This window comes from Chroicocephalus ridibundus, chromosome 2 (assembly GCF_963924245.1).
Source record: "Chroicocephalus ridibundus chromosome 2, bChrRid1.1, whole genome shotgun sequence".
NCBI lineage: Eukaryota > Metazoa > Chordata > Aves > Charadriiformes > Laridae > Chroicocephalus > Chroicocephalus ridibundus.
Window position 1 is genome coordinate 130,948,965 of NC_086285.1, and position 16,678 is coordinate 130,965,642.

A 16,678-nucleotide genomic window follows, 5' to 3' on the forward strand; every position below is an offset into this window, starting at 1 on the left:
ACTTGGTTTTTGGTACATAAGATGTGGGTCCCGTTTAGATTTCACTTTCCTTTTATTGTTAGCCATCCGGTAAAGATAAAGGACCTCTTAAATGGAATCAGTCTGATTTAACTCAATGCGCTTTCTCATGAGATTGTACTACTGCGGTCAAAACAGCAGCGTACTCAAACATTGATTTCAGAGTTGCATACACTGTATATTGTATACGTGCTATCAATACTATGAACTCCTCGCAGCGATCAGGACAATTTATCCGTCCCCAAACAAATTAAAGCCTTAGAACACAGTTCACATGACAACAAACATTATACATGCAGTTCTATCTTAATACTTGTATCATAATTTTTTTTAACTTAATTTGTCAAGTTCATAACTATCACTTGAAACTTGCTGACAAGGAACCTGATAACACATCATATCAAATTCCATTTTACAACTGTTTCCTTGGAAACACAGGCATAAAAATGGGCCATGCACAATGGAATGAAATCAAACAAATTAAAATAAATCTTAAAGAATTCCCACTAATCAAAACCCCTTTGCTTTGTTAAAATTCATGCAAAAACAGGGATAATGAGTCTTACAATAAGAGCATCGTTAGCCCCACAGTGCTGTAGTCCCTATTTGTTTTGGCCCTGATCCATCAAAGCACTTTAGCACATATGTAACTTTAAATGCATGAGATACCCCAGTCAAGAGAATGAGTCATGTGCTTAAGGTTATTCATGTACTTAAGAACTGCACAAGAGGTGGCTTTGTCTCCAGAGGCTCACTTATTAGAGAGAGGATATATATACACACACACTCCAGGCTATACATACCTCTGTGGAAGCCATGCTCGGGAATGATAACAACGTATAAAACACTCAAGTCTTCATATAGCTTAAGTTATGACTTCTGATTATTTAAAATCGGGAGAAGATAACTGGATAAAGGTAGGAAGACATTAATTTTGAGCAATCTGTTTATATAGGGGTATAAATTTTATTTAACGTAAAAATTGCATGCCAGTTCAAAGAAGAAAAATGACTTTTTTTTGTTGACCTTTGGGATTTTCTTCCATAGGTTTGAAGTGACTTTATAGTAAGATTATAGATCATCTGATAAGAGAACTGTGCCGAGATTTACAGCTACCTTGCTAAAATTTTCCTGCCCATTAAGGGGTTTTTTTTTAATTATCAAGCAAACCAACAGTTTTCCTCCCTTTTATTGTAATCGTTATGATAAAGATGGATATATAGATTCTTGTGCTTGCATTCCAGATCCAGTGTGTCAGTTTTATATGGCACGACTATCAAAATGCTGGCAAATCTATTCTTTCTCCCAGTAAAACAGTTACCTTGTACCAGATGATAGCATGTTAATTCTACCACTCCTTGGATAAAAAAGCAATTTGATCGGTGTCTTTTCAGAATACCATTCTTTTTTTTCCCTCTACATTTAGGTAAAAATGTCATGGATAAAGAAGGAATTTCCCTTGGGGAGTTTATTCCGTTTTGTACATCACACGATCACTTCTGTCTTTCTCTAACACATCTGGTACCAACAATGCACTACTAACTGATAACAAAACCTAGTTATTACGTAGTTATGTTCAAAGACTTCAGTTGTCAAGGTACTTTTCAAAAGAATTATATATTACTGTCTCATTTCTACAGACAGAAACACGGATGTACAAAGAAACTCCTCATCAGAATTGGTTATTCCCTAGAGATCTTAGATTTGCACCAAGGTATTTTAATTTCACAGATTTTTCCAGGATGTTATAGAATTCAGGTTGTAATGGATGTTTTATTTGACCTAGGCACAGTAAATAACATATAAAACTTAAGCTTGTAAAGTAAAAGATATCTAATGTAAAGCTGAAAATGGGTATCAAATGCTGTTGAAAATCAAGCCCCTTTAGTGTAAGCGCTTAACTTTCAGAATACGTCTTGAGACAGGGAGAGAAAATTCATAAAATATTTGAATGTTCACTTCTTCTACCTTTTGTCTTTCCCCACCTCGAAAATTAATTTTAAAAGTACTCAACTCATGCAACTTTTTCCCAGAATTTTTGCCTCATTAGCAGAAAATGTGGAATACTTTAGTACCAACTTTATACTCAGGGATTTAAGAAGCAGATATTGTATGGTTAATATTTATTTGGTAGCATATATCTGACATTCCAGAGTTCAACACCAGTTCTAGCAGAGATATTTCACATATCTCTGTACAAAAACAAACCTTCATTAATGTAAAATCATTGTTATAATTTTTTCTTCTATCTTACCCATTCTTTGCATTGGTAAGTTGACCCTTAAACTTTTGGGGCAAAAGCTATCTCCCACCAAACATTAGTGAAATGTCTGCTGGCCCTCACAACATTTTATTAACACAAGTTAATACATAAGAATTGCAACTAATCACTTCAAAACTCCAGAATATCTCTTTTTTTTTTTTGCCTGTTGTTATGTTTACTTTCACTACAACAGCAGCCAGCCCCAGGAAATCCAATTTCCAGAGCCTTAGGATAAATGATTGAAGGTGTAAAACATCCCCAATTCTCTGGAAATTGAGTTATTTACAACCTAGTCCCTTGTTCATGTGAGGAGCGATACTCACTAATAAATTATATGTTCCCAAATGTTTTTTACTGCTGTTTTCTTCCCATAGTTTCTGGCAAAAATTTGTACATATAAATGAATTTCTGTGTGATTTTTGTTAAAAGAAGACTTAAACCAAATGTATATATCCTGAAGGAAACCACAAAATACAATTGCTTGTTGTCACTATTGGCATAAATTCAAAGAAATGGCCAAAAAGGGATGCACAGGGAAGTGCTCTTCTCCATTGCCCTTGCTGTTAAGTGTCACTTGAACACAGTTACAATGTTTGCTAACTAAAGGTTTAGACCAGGATTTGAAACTCTTTTTTAATAGAAGTCAACAGGAATTCTTGCCAACTGTAGGGAGAATCCTGAGAGCCCCCAGTTTTATTATTTCATAGGACGCCTTCTATCCTTTAATTTTACATAAACTTCCATGGTGGTTCTTGGAGATCATCTATGAGCCGAGAGGATATAATGTTACTCTCACTTTAGAAAAATACCTTAGTATTTCTTAATGCCTTGGTAACTAGTAGGTGGAAACAGCAGGCAAACTGGGGACTCAACCCACGGATTTAATTTTAGCAGTTGCTAAAATATGGGTACATGCTTCAAAGAGGAATGTGCCTCTTCACAACTGCATGTGGCTATCACTGTATTATAGCAAAAGTTACTAGTGCTCAGAGACAACTTTGTGTTGAGAGATGTACCAAAATCATTAGGTATATGCTGGAAAATTTGTGGTCCAGTATCTGTGCAAAATTAACCCTAGCTAAATATACAATTTAATACAGACCTACCATCTCCTACCAAGGACTAGAGGGTTTTTTTCTGGCATATTGGCTCTGTATCACTTTGTAGCTATTGTCAAACTTTATCCCACATAGTTGTGCCAAAGAAACCAAATGAACAGTGTCAGGAGGCTCAAAATTATGTTAGTAACTACATGCTGTGGACGGTAGGTCTCTGTAAACCTCATAAGGCCTTTTTGCCCTGGAAGTCCAACAGTCAAGGTTCTTAGGGCTCCTGTTGCAGATTTCAGTCTTTTTTGGAGACTTAGTTTTATTGAGATTTCTGTTGGCCCTCTTTCCTCACCTTCTTTCTTCCTGTCCAGCTGAACCCATCAAATTCAGATAACACGAGCATGTAACATTCCCCATCGGTGTGTGAGCTGCCTGTGGTGGGGCAGCTGCCTTTCACCTCCTGGTCTCAAAACAAGTCGGTTTTCCAAGTTCTCTGCAAATTCTGCAGAGTAACGATGTGGCTGCTCAAAATTCACAGAAGGATCTCCAGTGTAGGAGAAACCAACGTAGACCATCAGAGAAGAACTTCCTGTGTTTAATCCTGTCTTGTACAAGACCCCAGACTTCTTGATGTGACATGAAAAACAACCACAGTCACTGCCTGCGTAGCATCATCAGGAATCTCACCATGTAAAATGTAGCTTGTATCAAATCAAAGAACCAAAATTACCACCACTCTCCTTTTTTTTTTTTTTTTTGGTAATGACCCACCTGTTTTGTTACCTAATCTCTTTCTCCCTTTTTTCTGTCTCATTGTTTTTAAGCATTTATCTTGTCACACCTTTAAGAGAGCGCCGCACGGTAGCTGACTGAGCAAGTCAAAAGTCCCTAAATTACCAAAGAAATGAAGTATTAAAATTAAATCTCCCTAAAGGTTGCTGATTTCTAATTTTATGTACAAAGAGGAGGGGTGGAGGGGAAGGTTTTGCTTTTCCCTTAATTCTGCCATATTGTCTGATTCACAGCCGGAGACAAACTGAAATGGCCATCTGGTTGATGTGCATACAAAAGGAGTGGTTTGCCAGACAAAGAAACTACCTTTTTTCATACAAAGCAACGCATCTCCTCTTCTCAGACTTCCATTTTTCTGGCTGTGGTGGAGCTGCAGGTAGGTATGAGCAGACCTTACCTACCACCCAGATGTAGCAGCTGCTGTGAAAATTGTAATGCAAGTACCCAACGGTTTGAGGGCTCTGTGGTACATTCATAACATGAAATATACCACAGTCATACTGAATATTTTCAGGTCCTGGTTTCTGATTTTAGATAGACCATTCTGAGTTCACTAATTTGCTCCTGCCACAGGAGAAATTACAGGATTTTATGTTCAAATAACAATTCAGGAACAATTAGAAATCAGGCTGAGACCACTGTGTAAATGGACCTTTCCAAATCAGATTATAGGTTTTGTAGCTATTTGATACCATCCATAAATATTCCCGTCTACCTATTGTGATACTAATTCTGTGTCCACATGCAAAAAAGAAAAAATTGAATGCAAAACATCCCCTTTTTGCCCATATCAACTTTTGCAATCTTAATCCACACATCCAAATACTTCCAAATGGCCAGTCCATACTAGATTGATTTCCTCTACGTTCCAGTTCATACTGCTGATCCCAGCATATCCACCATTCAGACTACGTAAAATGTCCCAGAAATTTAAAATGTTTAAAAAGAAAAATTCGCAGTGGAACATCATGATAGCCATTCCCTCTTTCTGGTGACAGCTGATCAGAGTACTGTGAGAAATTCACGTTAGTTCACACGGACAAGATATCTGCTGTGTTTATGAATGATTTTTTTCCCGTCTATGAGGTACTTTCAGTAGATGAAAGACATATGTATGAAGCACTGGCATTGATGTTTGAAATCAAACCTTTATTTCAATTTTATCACCTTCTCTTCTCCATTGAAACCTCCTGCTCTTGGTACTGGACTCTGCTGACCTCCTCTTAAGGGGGTATTTCATTGCCTTTGCCGCAGTGATAACCATGGAAGTAGAACATCCCATTTCCCCATAAAGCTGTCCAGGGAACTGGAATGGAAATTGCCCTGAACTGAGACTCCACTCCTGAGAGTGGGTTGCTCTGTGCTGATATTCCCCTTCTCTTCATTTCCTTCCATTTTAAATGATTTCTAAAAAAGATTGAAGCAATATGTTTTTCTAACTAGAACGAGGGTCAAAGAAATAAAGCAAGCAAGCAAACAAAAGGAGGGTAAGGAGTGATCCTGGTTTTCTAGGCATAGCTGGGAAGTTCATTTCCCTGGTATGTGGCAGGCATGGCAATATTATTAAACGTTCCCCAGGCAACGTTGCTAGGCTCCAAATTCTGTATTTTTCTTCCAGAAAACAAAACATTTTCCTCTTTCAATCAGCTATCCCCTCCATCAATATGTAACAAAATACCCACAGTAAATGATATAAAAGCTGTTTAATTTCAGAGAGTGACTGACATTGTATTTATGCTGTCATGGTATAAGGTCATATTAAAACAAGGGACAATCAACTTAAATGTTGATCACATAATATGGGACTGTAATTGCAGCAAAAATACTCTAATAAGATTTTACAGGTCCAATACATTATTTTGAAATAAATGTGCACAAAGGATGTCTTGAAAGATGTTACTGAATTGTAAGTGTCAGTCATGCAAGAAGCAGAGATTTAAAAGCAGTCTTTGTATTCACAGGTCCATGACACGGAGTCCCTATTTGGAATATGATAAAAGAACATTCAAGGACAAAAGCATTTCTTGCCCTAAATTTCCCTTCACTTCATTCAATTATCTACAAACCTATCCTTTTTTCCTTCTGATAATATATGACATCAAATTTCTATGCATTAAGTGAAACTTCCCTCCGTTGGGCAAAGACCTCCAGATTTCTCAGCCACGCAGTAGCAAATTTCGGTCAGGCTTGCCTTTTTTTCCCTTGATCTAATGCAGATACTTATTGAAATTTGCCGTGCATTATGTGACACGCATTATGTCACCTACTAAACGAGAAGTAAAACCATTCATTATACTCAAAACAGTCTGGGAAGGTGATTTCACCTTCATCTTCCCTCACAGGAACCCCACAGGAACTCCTCCAACAGAAGACAGAGACCTTGCAGGGACCCTCTGAAGATCAAGGTAGGGGGAAATAGAGTCTGTACCGAGGGCTCTCCACTGCGTCGCTGTAGGCTGAGGCTTGTCAACCAAATTACCTGGCTTGGACTTTTCTTTCTTTACCAAAGGAGTAAAGCAGACTTCCCTGCTACTCCCTTTGTGACCAGTGTGGGAAACAAACAGCAAATAAAATAGGAGTGGGGAGATAGATAGTCCAAAGATAGAAAACTACCACGGTTTAGCTACAACTTAGAGAGAAAGCCAATTCATTGTTGCTCGTGGCAAATGCATTAATTTTTCAAAATACTTTTGTTTCAAAATCGTAGCGTCCCAATGCCTTAGTGTCTCACCACACAGGTTGGTTGCGATAATAAAGATGTCAGATATTCAGATGTTTTGACAAGGTCCACACAAGAACCTCAAGCTTATAATATTATTGAATGTACATGAATATTTTACACTGTTACATTAGGTCCATTTTGGAAACTGCACCATAGGAAATGTCCATGCAGTATTCAGGTGTTTCCCTGAGGATGAACTGGCCACCAACAGCACAGTCAACTGTGAAAAGGTTAAAAGGTTCCACTCTGGGAGAAATGGCTCATATACCTGGTCTGCTGGGCTCCCTGGAACAACACTACTGTAAAAAGCAGTGCAAGACCTTGTAATCCCGAATCAAACTTTTTGATAGAGAGGACAGAAACCCGGAGGAGTTTAGCTCAAAAACTCCCTCCTCGTTCTCCTTGCCGTGCGTCTTTGTTTGTCAGATCAAGGATTTGCCACTGACTTTTTATCTAACTCTCAGAGCGCAGGACTAGCAAAATACCATTCTGCCCGGTGAAAATGATGGTCTTATGCTGGGCCATTTCTGTCCCAGTGTCTTGGTGTCTGTGTACTGGTGAGAGGCAGCATAGCTCTTCTCCCATGCATGCAAAAAGTCACATTGGGAGAGAGGAACAGGTGTAGCTAGTAGAAAGGCAACCTATTTATTTATTTTGCAGACATAAAACGTACAACCCAGGATGGTCAGCTATATGTGCAAAATCGGTCAGATGGAACAGGAATGTTATCCATACTCCACACCCAACCGAAAAATAAAATAAAATTAAAAAAAAATTGCCTTTGACAACGCTCTGTTGTACAGTGAATTGTGTGCCAAGGACTTATTCAAACCCAGTGAAGTTGATGAAAAGACTCACTGCCATTAACAGACTTTGAACCAGGCCAAAGGACTTTCTAGAATATTTCACGAGTAACGAAGCTAAAAATGAGTAGCTGGAAAGGCTAAGGGCGACAGGGATGTTTCAAAATGTGGTGGTAGAAAACCAAACATGCAAGCAAGCAAACTGAGAAAGACAGTGACCATCTGCCACACGGAGCGGGGACGCAGCCGTCGATCCACTTCTTGTACTGAAGCAGACCCATGGTGGGCCCGGGGAAGATCTCGGGGCAGGATCCCGCGGGCAGGAGGAAGGCTGCCCTGCTCTTCCTCTGTCACCTCGCAGCATGTCCTTCTTGCTTCAGCCTGGCGATAGGGCTTTCAGGCTGGAAGCCCTCATGTGCAAATTTGAAAACAGTGACAGGCGCATTCCTTTTGCTTCCCTTAATAAAAGGAGTTGATCAAGCCAAGGACATAGTAAAAAATAAGTATAAAAAGTAGAAAGAATTAGAAAGAAAAAAAAAAAGGATATATTTCTTCACCGCCGCATTCAGGGAAGCTCACCTAGTCCTTAAGTGCTCGTGCAAGTTGCACAAATAACAGAAAACGCCTGGCAGATACCTCCCTGCCTGTGCGAGGGTGGGAATTCGGCGTCTGGGGCTGCTGGTGGTGTGGGCAGAGGCGGAGGGGCCGGATGGGCTGGGAGCAGACAAGTGCTGCAGGAGGGTCAGGCGGATCCCGTAAGGTGCGGAGCCACCTGCTCGGGGGTGTTGGGAACCTTGCAGGATCGGGCCCTTAATGCCGATACGTGATAAGCAACCGTGGCAAAAAGGCTGTACTAAGATATTTGGCCAAAAATGGGGAAACAAAAATCACTCTAATTAGTGGTAGCTGTGGCATTTTTAGCGTAAATGGGAAAACCCAGCATTTAATACATAGCGCAAGGTTCATTTGCAGCCATATAATCTCTGACAGCTAATGCCTGATAAACCCTGCCTAAATTGGAATTTTATTATATCTATTTTATTATATATCTATATTTATTCCGACCAAAGTTGGACAAACTTGTCCAAAAGACTAGGGGTCCATTTTATGTGCTTGGGTGTCCAAGCACCTGCCAGCTGTTTGTCCCTTGAATTGAGGACATCATGTTTTCAATTTCCTTCAATAAAGCTATGAATCTGGCAATTTGCTGGCCTGCTTCAGCTAAACAGAAAGGACAATTTGAGAAAGATCATAGTTCAGGCTCAGTCAGACGGAAACGATTGAAAACAGAGAGCTGGCCGCTATGTTTCCCCAATGCAGCTTGCTGTCGCAGTTTGACTGACAAACTGACTTTTTTGAGGTGCTCATGCCCATTTCAGTCAGAGTTTATTGAAGGTGATTTTGATCTTCTCCATGAGGCCACAGCAGCGGCCATGCCATCTGTCACCTTGATTGCATCGTGGATTCTCTGGAGAGAGTGCGATGGCTCCTGATCATTTACAGATTGTGCTGCTTTCGCCTCCATAAGGACCACATGCACAGAGCCAGATGGTGAACATACACGCTTATTATAAGTCTTTATCTCTGTGCAGGAAGGAGAGGCACCATTAGATCTCCCTCAGGAGCTCTGCTCCTCTCTACCATCATGCTGCTCTTCGGCAAATACAGTCTTCTTCAGCTGTCATCAACCTACCTCTGAAAATTAAAAAAATAAACAATAATTCCATCAGCGCAGGCACGAGACGTACAGACACTGCCACAAAGCAGCCCCCCCGCTCCCCGGCACACACATACACTCAGGCTCCCGCGACTGTCAGCGTTAGGTGGAAAACAAGTTTGTCCGCGAAAAAAAAGACAGTTAGTGTGCAATTAGGAGAGACTTCTTTATGAAAATAAAGCGATGCCATTCCGGTTGTTCTTGGCACATTTTTTAATTCAGCACGTTCTTTCTTCAAAGCAAAGCCTGAGCGCGCGGTGGCTGTTTTTCCGAAAGGCAGCTTTGTGTTTGTGCCTGTGTTTCTCCTGCCGGAAAGCAGTGATGGGATGCTGGTTGCCACGGGTTGCGTGGCTGAAATCCGGCTGCCAGGGCCGGTTGGAAGGGGAGCCGGCCACGGGGAGCCGCGCTGGGGCCGGGGCCGGCTGGGAGAGGGAGCGGGGCAGCCGCCGGAGAGACGACGGCAAACGCCTGAGCGTAGGGGTGGACCGCTGCAAATAGGTTTGTTGAATCCTCTCGGCAAAGGGCAATCCTCCAGTCACTCTTTTGCCGAGGGAGAGGGAAGCATCGGCAGCCTGCGCATAGCGAGGCTCACCTCCACTCATTTAATCCACGTACCGCGGGCATGACCCTGGGCACAGGCTGCCCGATTGCACAGTTTGAGCGTTCCTCGCCAAGATTTCGGTTTTCTTTTTGCAGTTTCTGCATAACAAACACTTAATTGCTGTTAACACGGTTTTTCCTCGTTAGCCGCTATGTTCCCACTAAACGGCAGTTCCTCCTTTAAAGAGCTGTAATTATTAAATCTTAAAATCTTAGCAGAAGAAGCATCGCAGACACACATTTCTGAGCTTTGCCAAGCACAGAGCATCCTTCAGAGTGAAAACCTGGCCTACTTCCAACTACAGTGTCTTTCCCGCAGCACATGGAGATTAATTTGTTTGTTTCTTTCTTAAAAGTTCTTCTTTTCTGAAGACTGGATGTCAGGGAGATATGATTCAGACACGAGACCGACACCTTCCAAAATGCTAAGGAAACTTGTTAGGGTCACAATCCCAGAAATGAAAAAAAAAAAACAGGAAAATGAAAAAAATGCATTAAGAAAGAAGAGAATGTTCTGGGGTTTTGTTAAGAAGAGGCTGATAGATTAAGATAGCATTAGTTACGTTGATTTTTCCTTGCTCTTTTTCTTACATGTAAAAACAGGCCTCATATCAATGTCATCTATGATTTCTCTTTATTAATTGTTGGTAGAAATACTACAGTTGTTAAGTAACGTCTACTACAGGAAAACCTCAGTTTCAATATGCTGAGATTCCACCCCACTTTGCCCTTTATTCAAATCGCGTGTAAGAGAAACTCACGTTTTCTTAAAAAATACTATATTTCTCCGCAGGTAACACCAGGTTTAAATTCTAGCTTTGGCAGCTCTCACAGATGACAGCAAATCTTTTTTTTTTCTACTTTGGAATAACTTACTGCATCAAATAGCATCTTCCAATTTTGTCATAAAGCTTTTAATATTTTACAGGATCCTTCCCCACATTTTATGTTTCAGATCCTGGATGCTGTGGCATCAAAAGAAAAAGAAAGGAATTTCTCCCCACAAATTAAAAACTAGTTTTCAAATATGAAATTAAATAGGGAAAACCACACACGTATGTTTAATATATACCAATATCACGAGCTTATAGCAGGACATTATGTTAGTCACCTTACAGTTTTGCATAGGCTACTAGCTGATGTTGGTCTTACATTTTGTGAATTTGTAATTCCAATAGAAAAATATAAGGTCTCTAAGTGGTATTACAAGAGCAGTACATAGAAAAATGCTTGTGATAACTAGCAATTTTTTCTGCCTTCTTTTGTCTGGGTCTGTCCATCCCAAGTATCCCTTCTCAAATTAGGCTAGCATGTGGCTATCATGTATCCCCTCTGTGGATAGAATTATATATTGTGTTCAAAATCTCTGATTAATCTGATTAAACTAGTGAGTGACTAATCCTTTAATCTCCTTGAGAGCACTGTTATGTCTGCTGTGTGTCAGATTTGTAACTAGTAATCAGTTAAGTAAATGCTAAAAGTTAAGCAAAAACTATTTTGGACCCACTTTAGCATCTGTTTTTAGTTACTGACCTTTACAGTTGAAATTGTATGGAGAACCTGAGTGAAAATAAGAAATTGCCTGTGGTGGCAATTCTCCTGCTGAAAGCGTATCAGTCACCAAGGACCAACTTGCTGCTGCTCCCCTGTTCTTCAGTGGTTTAATTATAAATGGACAGGTAACTCCCCCTTTGCTTTGTTTCTTGCAGTCTGGAAAGCAAATACAAAACATGCTTTCTGTGTATTTGTAATTTAGAAAGGAAGCTGTGTTGCTAATTAATTTCTGTGTGCTTTACCCTTCCTTTTCAATAGAGTCAGAAATCGTTGCACAACCTTTACCTGAGCAAACACAGGCACCGCACTAAAAAAAAAAAAAAAAAAAAAAAGTGTTTTACCTTAATAAAAGGAGACTGTGTGGAAGGAGATTTGGGGCAGGGGAAGGAAAATGTGCAATCTTTGTAGAAAAAAAATGTGTAGACCTATTGCTGGCAGATGTAAAAGCATCAAGTCAATATGGTAACAAGGATCAATATGCCCTCAGGCAAGATATGACTATGACAATGCTGAATGCATGTATAAATTTACCACTCCAACTAGCTGCCTAGAATAAAATAAATTCAAAGCAACCGTGCAAAGAGAAGTAAATCTTGAACCTGGTATCCAGCTCACAGAGGTGGCCAGGACACCAGGAGATGTTGAGAGGGGCCAGTGGGAACACCTCCAGAGGAGCTGGCCCTTAGTCCCTTCCTGCCATCATCCATGTGGCCTCAGGTCCTGGTTCCTCACAATAGTACCCGTGGGGGATGCACGAGGTATATTCAGTTTCATGAAGTTTCATGGGGGCTACCCTTCTCAAAACTGGCTTTTCCTGGTGTTTTATATTTGCAGATTACTTCATCCAGACCACCCTTTACTCCCAGACAGGACACCTGAGTGAAGACGGGGGGGGGGGGGTACTCCTGCGTCATGGAGGCAGCAGAGTATTTCCTGAACGGCTCTTTTCAGGCATTTTCTTTGGGGAGGGCATCACTGGTGAGCAACTGAGGATTGGCAGAGTAAAACTTGGGGCGAAATGACCATCCTTGCTCACTTTATAGGGGATATCAGCCAGGCCTGTCCAGAACTCAAAAGGTTGCAGAAACACTGTAGATTTCTATAAACCCGTCTATATAGTGACTTTTCAAGGAAACCTTGGATAAAGAACATCATCTATTAATTATAGTAACACACACAAACAAAACATTGTAGCACTAGAAGACTTTTGTCCTTTTTTTTTTCCAAGAATATCTTTAAATGTGCTTATTTTACCCCGACAAAAAAGGGAGTGAGTCAGGCAGACATGAGAAATATCTAAGTAACAAGGAATATGAGCACAATAGATTTTAGGCCAGATTCCTCTTTGGATGCCCAAGCTGGTCTCCCACAGATTTCTATGACAGCCACATTGACAGCAGTGGGAATCAGGCGTACTCATCCAAGGGCATAATTTGGCCCATAATGTATGAGGTTTGTCCAGCTTGTGAAAGCAGCAAGCAGTGTATTACAAACACTGCCTCTGTGCAGCTTACTGGGGGTTTAAATCCTCCGTGGCATTTTCTGTGCCTCTAAAACGCATTTGATAAAAATAGCAGCGGCTGCTTGAATCAATACCTGTTGAAAGAACTGACCTGCTAAAAGAATTAAAATTTGTTGCAACAAGGTTATCCATTTAACAGGTTTCTACTTGAATAACCAAACAATCCACATTTTATAGCCTAGCTAAAGCCACGGTGCATCCACCGGAGAAAGTCTGATATTTTCCATCCTTGCTTCTTAAGGCTGTCTGGGCAAATATTTTCTACCCCTGCTTGCAGCGATTTCTTCTCACCCAGATGATGGTAATGACTTACGTAATTATGACTTTGTACATGAGCTGAACTCCCTATGGATGTTTATACTCTTATTATCTTTAACCTAATCCAGCTTTGTCAGTGAACTCTCACCTCAGCGGCTCGGCGGGGGATCAGCTGGTGGCTTGAGAGGAGAGCAGGGTGCATTAATCTTATGGGCTATGACCATCAAGGAAGGGAAGGAAGGCGGAGGTCCTTTTCTCTCTGCTTCTGCCCAGCTGACTGGCATCACTAGAAGCTGTTTGCAGCCACCCTGAAGAAGGCAGTCCACTCACACGTGGGCTTAGAGGTCATGCTCACCAGGCCTTGGTTTTCCTTTGCTAAGAGATCCCGTTGAACTGCTTGGGATAATTTGACAATCTTTTTTTTTTTTTTTTTAAAAAAGGAATTTACTATTCATTTTTCATTGTTGTTATTATTTTGCAGTTCCCATACAATTAATTCCCACTCTTTTCCTTGCCCAGATGCACTGGGCAAGAGATTCAAGGAGCTTTCACTAGTATAAACTTCTCGCCCCAAGATGCTATTTGCCTTCTGCTTCTCCCCCTTCTTTCCCTCACATATCCCTTCAACCTGTACCATTAAGTGTAGTGGTAGAAGAAAACAATGTCCCATAGGGCAGAGGTAAGTCTTCCTTCTGGCTAAAAATATGTTTTGGGAAAATGGTGGACTCAGCACAGTCTGGTCTTTGTAACAGGCAGGGAAAAGGGCTGTCACCAGGAGGGACTGACCCTCCAGTCTGAGCTGGCTGAACTGAAAATTCAATGAGAAAAAGCAGGTCTAAGTCTAAGTAAAACATTGTTTAAAGCTATTAAATGGAAACACAGAAAATTTTTCAAACCCTGCTGAAGCTTTTGGCTTGACACAGTTATATGTTTAATTTCATTCTGAGGGTCTTCAGTCCTTTTAAAATCATTTTCCCTTCTTATAGCTATATCACCCATTATATGAAAAATAAAAACCGAAGCACAAATGTTACAGTAAATGTTTTCAGAATTCTTCTAATTCCCCACCTCTACCAAACAACTAAAAAGGAGTCATCATATTCTGCCCAGCACCACAAATCATTTCAGTCCACCTGGAACGACCCTCTTTGCTCGTTCACTCTCCATAGAGAAGTCTCTGGTTCTGCCATGAGCCCAGTGGAAGGTGGAGGGAACCCTGCCAAGGCACTTCCCCGGACACCGGCAGCACCTGGACCTTGCTGCTGGACCCAGCTCTCCTGCCACTTTCTCACAACCGTGCCCCAGAACAACTGAATAGTGCCTGTGTCTGCTCCCCAGGGTGGGCAAGGTCTTGGTTGACAACATTTTTTTGTTTTCCTTCAAAATTCTTTTCCTCCCCCAGGGAAGTGACTCCTGCCCACGGTGGGTCACTCCTGCCCAGCATCAGCACATACCTGGGGGTACTGGCAACAGCCTGCGGTCTTGGCAGTACCTTGAGAAGAGAGTAAGGAAAAGGGCAAGGAAAAACAATGACGGGCTCATTACGGGATATGAGTGAATTTACTATTACTTACCTCATAAATGGAACGACCACAGGAGGTGTGATAAACCATCTGTAAAATTTTTGAGAATTAATTTGAGATCTTGGTCCAATTTCTTCTGGCCATATTAAACGCTGAGCTAAGTGGAGGTTTTCTCTTCCCAGGAAAAAGCACCAAGACTGAAGCACGGGAGCTTGTGAACAGGGACCCAGACTGCTAAGATCCAGTCTGTCTGCTGAGACTATTTCTGGTCCCCTTGAACTGCCAACATTTTTCAGTCACAATGTATTTGCTGGTGGGTTTCAACCCTCATCAACAATTCTGTATTAGTTTGCCAGTTCTAACACTCATCCCTTTTCCTGGAATTTTGAAATCTACACTGAATGCTGATTTATGACTTTCAACATAAGTTACATGCACGGTATGTTAAGTGATCATGAACCAAAACTCGCAGTGATTTAAGGGCCAGAAATTCACCAAGGTGTGTCCTCAGCCATATGGGCAAGCAAGATCCAAAGTCAATAAAGAACTTCCTGGTTTTTCCTTTGGACATTGCTAAGTTTGGGATTTTGTGTATGTGTGTCGCCAGAAAATGAAATCAACAAAAGCAGTACAGCCTGCATCATCTTTTCACACTGTTAAGGTTATAAATGACCTCTCTGTATGAGAACCACATGTTAATACATTTTTTGGTAGTCTAAGTACCCACTTTTTTTGTCCAAAGCAAAAACAATTCAACTACAGCAACAGCAAGAATGAAATGAAACTGTAACAACAGTATTGACCCATTTACGTTTTATTAGAGAAAACCTCCCCGATCGATTAAAAAAAATACACTTCAGTGCCCCATAAGAAACCAGGAAATCAGATTATGTCTAGGTCCCTTAATCTGGCATTCAATTTACTTAAATTTTTTCACTACAAAATTTTTCGCTATTTTTCTTCTCTATATACCGTTATGCATTTCCAACACTGCACTGCACTGGATTCCTCTTGTCCTGTTATTCAAGAACAAAGTATGCATACCAGTATTACATGGATACGTAGGCATGGCTTGACAAACCATTTTTGGATGAACACGAGCTCTGTGTATAGCATGGTTCCTTACGGTGGAATTAATAGTCATGTCTTTAGATTTGTTTTATGCATCTCATTCACTGATGAGATTAAATGCCCACCACTGGTGCAGCAAAGCTTGTTCATTTTCCTGCAACAGAACTTCTACTCTAACTGCCAGAAAAGTCTGTGGCTGCATTTCTCAGAGCTTCTCACCCAGTAGGATCTTCCTTCCGAAGTACTCCTCATTTCCACCTGCCTTTCCTCTTCAAAGTTAGCAGCTGTGGTTCTTCTGTACTGAACACTGGTTGGGTACAAGAGCACTGAGGGGCAAGCAATAGCTGCAATAGCTAGTGCTGATATGTCGTGTCCATATGGACATTATAACTTAACATTAACGCCTTTCTTTACTGAGTTTGATCCTGGCCCCATGAGTCAAACTCTAGCTGTCAGGGGACTTGTTGTAAGTAATGGTCATTTGTGTTTCATAATTATCTTGAATAAACACAATTAGTTCCACATTCTGCTGTTTTCTTCCTAAGGCATCTGTAAACATTCTGTACTATTCTAGCAAATGGCTTTTGGCAATCATTAAAAAAAAACCCAAAGCAAAATGGTTCTCAGTGGATCCTTTTAATTTATTCTAAGGAGCATGCCCAGAGGAGTAATGAGACCTACTAGACAATAATGGCAAAGGGATATTATCTTTCACTTAGTTAACCATCGTAACCCACTTTGAAGTATCTCGATCATGGTCCTCATGTGGTTAAATTAGAACATAGA

The 16,678-nt window shown here is 40.8% G+C and overlaps 1 long non-coding RNA gene across 2 annotated transcripts; it reads left to right on the plus strand.

Moving 5' to 3' along the window:
• Positions 1–777: 777 nt before the first annotated feature.
• Positions 778–16,397, plus strand: LOC134510777 (uncharacterized). Of its 2 annotated transcripts, none has more exons than XR_010069725.1 (4): positions 778–935; positions 4,356–4,498; positions 6,084–6,527; positions 15,004–16,397. It is a non-coding gene; the product is annotated as an uncharacterized LOC134510777 (long non-coding RNA). The 2 variants fall into 2 exon arrangements; XR_010069724.1 differs by having other exon boundaries at positions 6,465–6,527.
• The last annotated feature ends 281 nt before the right edge of the window (positions 16,398–16,678 follow it).